Genomic DNA, 9118 nt, shown 5'->3' on the forward strand with positions numbered 1-9118 from the left:
TCAAAACAGAGACAATGAGTCTCAAACAGTAAGGGCAACTGACACTTACTGTTATGTATGGTGATTATTTAGTGACTGATGTCCCAGTTTTCCTGGGTTTTTCCCAATTTGGGCCCTGAAAGCCTCAGGCCTTGGCAAACTTGGGTATTGGTATACCTGTGATAAGGTCACTTATGTAGTTAAAGGTATTCATTTATTTTCATTTCATTGCATTTCTTCATGATATTGTTATTTAACTTAAATAACAATATTAAATGCCTATTGCTTTAAAAATATTTGACCTAAAAGTCATCAAATTTACTTCAAAGTAGTTTACATAGTATTTTCAATGAAAAACTTTAATCTGTGAGTAGTACAATTAAATCTGAAGTTGTTACTGAAAGACATTTTTGTAGTAAAATAAAAAAACATTAAGATTCTTGTTCTAAATCCTTTGTTAGTCCCTAAAATAATAAGATAAATAAAACATATTTCCTTTTCTGTAGAAGTTTACAGCTCTATGTTTCTATGGAAACAATTTTGCAATTTTAGTAGTCAGAATGGATAATTGTACGTGTTCACACAGTCCATAACTAGTTTTAGTTAGCAAAGGTCGATGTAGTTATTATTTTTTGTCATAAGTATAGTATAAGCATAGGCTAAATTTTGGTCCTCTTTGTCTTAAAATATCCAGCAAAGCTATCATTAGAATCAAAGGACAGATAAATGATTTCCCAGACAAGGAAAAACTAAAGGAGTTTATCACCACCAAACCAGTATTATATGAAATGTTAAAGGGTCTTCTTTAAAAAGAAAATGATCAAAGATACAAACAATAAAACTGTAGTAAATACATATCTATCAATAATTGAATCTAAAAAAGCAAAATAAATGAACAAGCCGAACAGAAACAGAATAATAGTTACAGAGAACATTTTGACAGTTGCCAGAGGGGAGGTTAGTTGGGGCGATGGGGGAAAAAGGTGAAGGGATTAAGAAGTACAAATTGGTTGTTACAGAATACTCATGGGGAATATAGTAGCCAAAGACTATATATATGATCCATGGACATGGATGGCAGTACGGGGATTCCTGAGGGAATGGGGGTCTGTTTGAAGTGGGGCCGAGGGGAACAGTTGGGACGAGTGTAACGGCATAAACAATAAAATATAATTGAAAAAATCTTTAAATATAGGCCTACTCTTTTGGAAGCAAGGGTTAATTGAATCAATTTAATACCATATTCAAAAAAGTGATAAATACTTATGTTTTTTTTTACTGGATTTGTGAACACTATATGAGTATTGAAGAAAAATAAAAAAAACATGAGGGATATAAAAATATCTCAGAAATGATTTAAAGAAATAAGGGTGCATTCACATACTCATTTTTCTGTGTTTTTATAAAGTCCTTGGTACTTGCATTGTACTGTGTCTTGCAAACAATGCCAAAACCTTGGTTTGATTTCTAAGCTAGCCTGAATAAACCAATTTGGTATATACTATACAGACAAAATCTTTTTATTCACAATAGAGAACATATTAGATAAAGCTAATAATAAAACAAAAAAGTAAAAATTAATAAGAATTTATTTTAAGATTCTTCACTTTAGATCTAATATGATCTTTTGATAATGCAAATTTGAATAATACCTCACACGGACTCATCACACATATTCACAGTTAAAACACTTAATTGGATTCTCATTGCTTTAAAGAGTAGAACCAAAATGAAAATATTTGATTCATATTTCTTTTCTGTAGCTCCATTAAATCAGGGACCGTGTCTGGTTTCACTCACTATTGTACACCCCTAGCTTGGTTAGGTGCTCAGCTTTGGATGAACGATAGATTTGGGTGAATAAGCAAATAAATAAATTTTGCCCTACTTGCTGACATTTGAGGGAAAAAAGATTAATTACCAAACGATGCTAAGAAAGATGAAAATAACTTTAAAGGGAACTTCAGGGGAGTTTTAAGGTTTTAGAGGTTGATAGTTGTTCCTAACTCTGCATAATTTTATTTTAAAATGCCCTGCCTCTTTGCTTTGCTTTTTTCATTGCCATCTTGATGCAGATAGACACCCACCATTCCACTAACATTTATGAGCCACAGTGGGGTAATTTTTTTTTTAAACTCACAAAAATGTCTGAAGAGAGGAAGACAAAACATTTTCAAATAATTTGATAAAAAGTTGACGTAGTAAGAATTCTTTAACGGGATATGTATCTGGCTATCATGAGAACTGGTGTTAGGTCGCATTCGCTAAGAGTGGACAAAGGATGGAAACTTGCATAAGGGGGAGAAAGGTCGTACCGAGATAGACAAGTTCCTGCGTCAGGTAACGAGCAGCAGCTCAGCCCTCTCTCAGCGGCTGAGTCCGATGGGGTGGTGGGCAGTCTGCCCTTCCCTCCTACCAAGTGGAATGAAGGCCATCACGAGGGCTGAGGGTTGTTTTCATCAGGTGAAAGATACATTTCATAAACGGATTAAATTAACAGTGATAAATTGATTGTTTTTTCCCATAAAAATATAGTACCGCCTTGCATGTAAATCCTTAGCAAATTAACTGCATTTATACCAAGTTATAAATAATATACTTGTGCATTGGAAATTCATTAAATCAATTATCATTCAGTATAACTACTTGAAATCCATGTAGTGTAATTTGACTTAGTATGCAAATAAATGAAAAGATAGAAAGATACTTAAGTGAAAGCTCCATGTCCCCAAAATAAATGGGTGTTGATATTTTTAATGTTCATTACAGATGGAAATTAATAGTTTCGCATAGAATCCTATTCCAGTATTAAATTGTACTGTCGTAAAAAAATAATTTGGGGCTTATGTAAACTCTCTTTTGGGAGAATTTGAAGCTCCTATATTTTTATTAATCTTTTGTGAATATAATTGTTGTGTTCCCTTTATGGTTAATTCTATTTATATTTGAAAAAGAATTCTGAAACTGTTGGTTTTATATTTCATAGCCCAGATAAGCAGCTCTGTACTATTGTAGGCATCAAATAGCTTTCATTTTCTTGAATACTTTTGTCATCTCTTGTGTAACTGTTTAAGTCCCTGCAGAGAGCCCTCTTAAAATGTAAAAGAGGTTAAAAGCCCATCTGTTTAGACTAATTATAATTAGTGAACCTGGATAGTAGGCACAAGAATATAATTTTTACTGTTATTGCTTTTGTGCATGTCTGACTAGTTTTTCTAGAAAAGGTTTAAAAATATATTAAAAGAGTATATTAGCTAAGGGCCAAAGTAAGTGTACATGGGTGCATGTGTGTATATGTGGTGTGTGTGTGTGTGTCCTCGATGGATCGTCCAGCTTTGGGTTCGGGTGAGGAACCTGAGCTCCTGCAGCTCTGTGCGTCAGTGATTCCAAGAGTTGCTAGTGGGGTAGCTGGCCCTCCCCCCGGGCCTCGCCTTCCACAGCGCCTGTCACCTGAGCCCTTTTCAGTATAGACTTCCCTCTTGGCTGAGGACACCAGGCCTTGGAACACAACCCCTTTTAAAAAATTTTATTTTATTGATTATGCTATTACAGTTATCCCAATTTTTTCTCCTTTGCCTACCTCCACCCAGCAGGCTCCACTCCCTCAGGCTATCCCCTTACCATTGTTCATGTCGGTGAGTCATGTGTATAAGCTTTGGCTACTCCATTTCCTATGCTGTACTTTACATCCCCATGACTATTCTGTAGCTGCCTACTTGTGCTTCTTCATGCCCTCGCCTCTTTACCCATAGGTAGGGAACACAACTCTTAATTATCCACCTCTTCTGGATCAAGTTCTCCATATGATTTTCCTCTCATTTTCGTTTCATTGATCTGTGACTTTGCTCACATTTCCTGTGCCTGAATTGCCTTTCCACAATGTATCTATTGGCAAAGTCTTAGTTTTTACTTTAGTCACAAGCAATTGCTAGTTGTTCTATAATGTTTTTCTCCTGTTCCTGAAGGTGGAATCAAATGTCATTTCTGTTCCCATAGCTCTTGGCTCATAGTTCTATCACTGTGTAATTCCATAAAGTGATTATTTTCATTTGTTTAATTCAATGGATTGCTCCTCCCATGAAATTATGAGTTCCTGTGGTGGGGCACAATTTTTCATTTGCATTTCTAATTCCAGTATACAGAGAGTATGGGACATGGTAATAGACACCTAATAAATGTCAACTGTAATTGAAATATTTCTCATCTGTGTCTGAGCAAAATATAAAAACGTAGTGCCTGCTTTACTAAAAAGAATCCCTCTATTTGTATTCTTGAGTCCATCTCTTTTTCCATTTTAAAAGAAATTACTTTCATAGATTATCTTTTCTTTGGCTTGCATTTTCTCCCACTCTGATGACTTTTATTTTCTTCAGGAAGTAGATATTTTTATTGACTATGAACAGAGAGGGAAACATAAAAATACCAGAGGTGTACAAGTCTCTGGATTTATAGATAGTGATGATAAATTTCTTCTTGGACAAAATGGACTTCTGCTCTTCTGCCGTGTGTATGAGAGATTTATTACACATACTGTTATATATGGTATATACATAAAGAGTGAGAGAGGGGAGAGGGAGAGAAGAGGGGAGGAAAGGGGTGGGGAAGTGAAGGGAGGAGAGGAAAGGAGCACTTTATGCTCCACCTTACCTCTCTGAGTCCTCACTTCACCTTGGTTCGCCCCAGAAATTACTGCTTATTAGAAGAAGCCTGGCTTTTCTCTGCTAAGGAAGCAGGTACTAAAGATTGGGTTTTACTGATTTATCGGCTTAACCTAGTTATTCAGCTGCATTATATTATGTGAATCAAAACATTTTCCAGCTTATTTGTTCTGATGAAAATTTAATTATCTTTGATTTAGTAAAAGTTTGACATGAAATATACTTACCATGACCTGTATCTTTCTTGTTCAAGGCAGAGTGCAGGGTCTGGGTGGGACACAGAAATATTCTGCAAAGAAATATCTCAGACTCAAGTGCCTGCTTCCTTCTCTCATTCTCAAAAGCTTAGATTATCACAAGCAGGATTTTAAGAAATATTTTATAACATTCTGAAATTTATATGATTCTGTAAAAATTATTATTGACCATGATTGCACTTAAGATATTTTATAAAATTTTAAATCTTATATTTAATTATCATATGTCATTTAGTGTTCAAAGCATTTTTCCTTTTCAGTATTAACTCACAAAGATGCTATGAGGTTAGTGTATGGTCAGTAATATTACTAAATTGTTAGCATTATTGAGTGCTTACCAAATTTTGGGGTCAATTTTACGCTCTTTTTCTTTTTAGATGAAATTAATCTTGACCTGGCTGGTGTAGCTCAGTGGATTGAGCACGGACCTGTGAACCAGAGGATCGCGGTTCAATTCCCAGTCAGGGCAGATGCCTGGGTTGCAGGCCGGTTCCTTGCAGGCCAACTACCAGCAGGGGATGCATGAAAAGCAACCATACATTGATGTTTCTCTCCCTCTCTCCTTCCCCTCTAAATATAAATAAATAAATAAAGTCTTTAAAAAAAAAGAAATTAATCTTAATGATCTATTTTTTAAGGTTATTTATTCATTTATTTATTTTTAGAGAGGGGAGTGGAGGGAGAAAGAGTGGGAGAGAAACATCAATGTGTGGTTGCCTCTCATGTGCCCCCACTGAGGACCTGGCTTGCAACCTAGAGGTGTGCTCTGACTGGGAATCGAACCAGAGGACTCTCTGGTTCACAGCCAACTGTCCATCTACTGAGCTACACCAGCCAGGGCCAATTTTAGGCTCTTAATACCTCTATAATTAGTAATAGCTACAGCTTATTGACCTGCTTTATGCCAAACTCTGTGCTAAGTGTTCTACAAGCATTAATTTATTTAAAACCTGCATTCATGGAAAAAGATGAGTACTAATGTTATCACCATTATATGCATGACAAAACTGATGCTGAAAGATTTTTTGAAAGAGACAAGAGTTAGTAACGGCATGATTGGAATACATCTGTTTATGCCCAAGCTGCTGGTCTTCAATGTATTATATTGCCCCTGTTTTGCTAATCAAGCACCCTGTGATATTTGATAGATTTCTTTGTCTTCCTTTGCTTACTGTGTGACAGCTGAGGCTTCCATGTCGGACTACTTCTCTGGTCAGTGTTTTGGAATTCTCCTAGCGGAGATCGGCAGGAACCGTCCTTTCACCAAATTAGATCAACTTTCCTCTCTTCTTATCCCTGATCTTGTAGTCTGCTTATGTGTAAAATGGGTATAATAATGCTTATCTTATAGGATGGCTTTATGAATGAAATAAGATGTATGTGTAAAGTGCCTAACATACGTGGCATCTAGCAGACTTATGCTCATGAAGGACCATAGCAATTTTAATGAGAGTTGGGCCCTGTGAGACCCATGGTACAAAGCTTCACAGAATAAGCCCAGGTGAGCAACAAAATAATTACAAAGAAATTCTGATCTCTATTATATTTCTCCAAGAATATGAAAGGTCACTCATTTGTAACCCCACCTAATACTCGGCAACTACAGTCTCTGCTCTCCAGGTACCACCTGTGCTTCTTGGAGCATCTCACTTTCCAAACCTGAAATCTCTCCTTGCCCCCAACTCTGTGGTAGCACGTTAATTTTTTCCCTGCCCTAGTCTCTATTCTCTAGTCTCTGTATGCCCTTCTAATACTACCTCAAAAAAGGTGTGAGCCCTGGGCGGGCAGATGCAGATCTGGGGAAAGAGGAAAGGATGTGGAGATGGGGAGGAGGAGAGAAGAAAGCGACACCATCCACTCCTTCAAACCCTCCTCCCTCCTCCCTCCTGCGCTGGTGTTCTCCCTTTCCCACTCCTCTGAACACACTGTATTTATGCCCTTTCTGACAGTGCTTTTTCCCACTCTCACCAGGGGCTGAAGAAACTAATTCCCAGCACTCAACCTTCGCTGTCCTCCCTTTGATGCTGTCTCTTTTGATGATATTACCTACTCCAAAACTCCATGTGGAAGACTCCAAAATCTAGCTTTCTGACCAGTCTCTTTCACAAGTCCTCTATCTGCTTTTGCTACCTCATACTGTATATGTTTGTCTTTACTCAAATGAATGGAATGCATTGCCAATATATCCAGCTTCAAGGCCAAAAACTAAACCAGTCATCTTTTCTCCCAGAAGGACTTTCTCTCTGCTATTGGTCTTGCCTACTTCTGTTAAAGTCTTGTTCTTTCTCTTTCTTTCTTTTCCTTTCCTTTCTCTTTTGTCTTAGGTTGTGAATATAGATATTTTAATAATTTTTTGAGAACCACAAGATGTTTTTTATTTTTTAGTTTTTTCTAAATTGAATATATTGGAGGTTCTACCTTTATCTTTTATCTTTGACTCTTCCCATTCTCTTAATCCTAAACTCATTATGTTGCCAAACACAATCAACTCTACTGCTACTACACTTCTTTTCTCTGCCTTCCTTGTCAATGTGCAGACAAAGTATGTATTTCCAATGTATATTACAGCAAAATATAGTCATCTACTCAGTTCTAGCTTCTCCCTGAGATAAATTATTACTCATAGCACTTACAGATTTATTTCCTAAACCACAGTTTATATGAGACTATTCTCCTGATAAAGAACCTATAGTGTCTTTTCAGCTTTCTGAACTGTTAAAACTCCTCTAGTTGGTGTTCAAGGCCAGCCCAGAGCATCCTAAACCTTTTATGGACTTCTACCCAAATATTAGCATTCCTATACCCAGTGTACTAAGTGCATCGCAAAGCTCTACAGCCCTTGAATTTGTGCTTAATTTTCTCTTGCTACCTTTGTTTCTGTTGATGCTTCTACCTAAAAGAACCATCATACCTTTCATGCCAGTATAGTGAAGGACAGGCCAGCATTCAAAACTCACCTACCAATTCACTTAAAAAAAATCCTTTCTCTTTTTCATCCAAACAGACATACGTGATCTCTCGCTCTCTCTTTCTGTGTGTCTTGATTTACCAGGGTATCTTCTTTGTGAGTCTATATTACAATATGTATTCTATATAATTTTGTGATACTTGTGTTTTCTCCTCCTCCATTACTGTAAATTACTTGGAGGCAGAAGTTATGTTTTATTTATATTTCATTCTTTGTAATAGCAGGCGGGTTACCTTGTGCAGAGTAAGTACTCAACAGATGTTTCGGATTGAATGAGAGTAGCTATAGGACTCCTGGCCAACAGCTTAACCTTGGAGGTGCACGGCCTCCATATGAAAATGAGGAGATGGCTCTGTGAATCCTCGTTCAGCTTCATAATTCTGTAATTATAGCTTATATAGATAAATTTTTTATAGTTTAAAATGTGAGTTTGGAAGAAGCATTTTCACAGCCACCATATACTTTTTAAGTGACTTCTGAAGTTATTACTTTAATGGAGGTTGAAAGACAGAGAGGGCTGGACCTTTATTACACAGCCCTGCATCTACACTCTTGCCGTTTTTTAGAGTGAATATTTCTAGGACATTCCTGGAATGATAAGATCATAAACTCTTAGAGCTGTTGGAGCTGTAGTTTATATCTCTGTTTTTTATTAATTGCTAAAATGGTTATTAATAACTATTTATCGAACATTTACTACAATGCCATGCAGTGTGCTAAATTCTTCGTGTGCATCTTATTTCTCACAACAACCCCTAGAGCAGGTACTATTATCCTCATTTCACAGATGAAGAAAATCTAGGAAGAGAATATTGGGTACTTTATAAAAATTTACTAAATACTGTGACTACTGTCCTTAATCTGTAAATTCTCATAATCTTTATTGATACTTTTAGAACTTTTGCTGAACTGTAGATTATATTTATTGTGTTTTCTGTATCTTTAAAAACTTAATATTTTCTAAGGTTCTTACTTATCATTAACAAGATAAAATAAAATTCACTTGAACATCCCTAGTAGACATGTACACATTTCTTTTTCTACCTGAGTCGAACTTTTGTCTACAAAAAGGGTTTAACGACAAGTGGTCCATGGCCCAAGGCTGGTCCTCAGTAGGAGTGATCAGTGTCTGCGGATTGGTCACAACTGGTGATATCTGTTGGGTGATGTCAAAGAATGGCAGGCAACCACTGATGCTTTTGCAGCATCTATTTTTCAACAAAGTGCAGTCATCTGCTTGGCAAACTCTTTGAGTG

The sequence above is a fragment of the Sturnira hondurensis genome, unplaced genomic scaffold (genome assembly GCF_014824575.4).
Source record: "Sturnira hondurensis isolate 20B ecotype Veracruz unplaced genomic scaffold, ASM1482457v3 Scaffold0003693, whole genome shotgun sequence".
Taxonomy (NCBI): Eukaryota; Metazoa; Chordata; class Mammalia; order Chiroptera; family Phyllostomidae; genus Sturnira; species Sturnira hondurensis.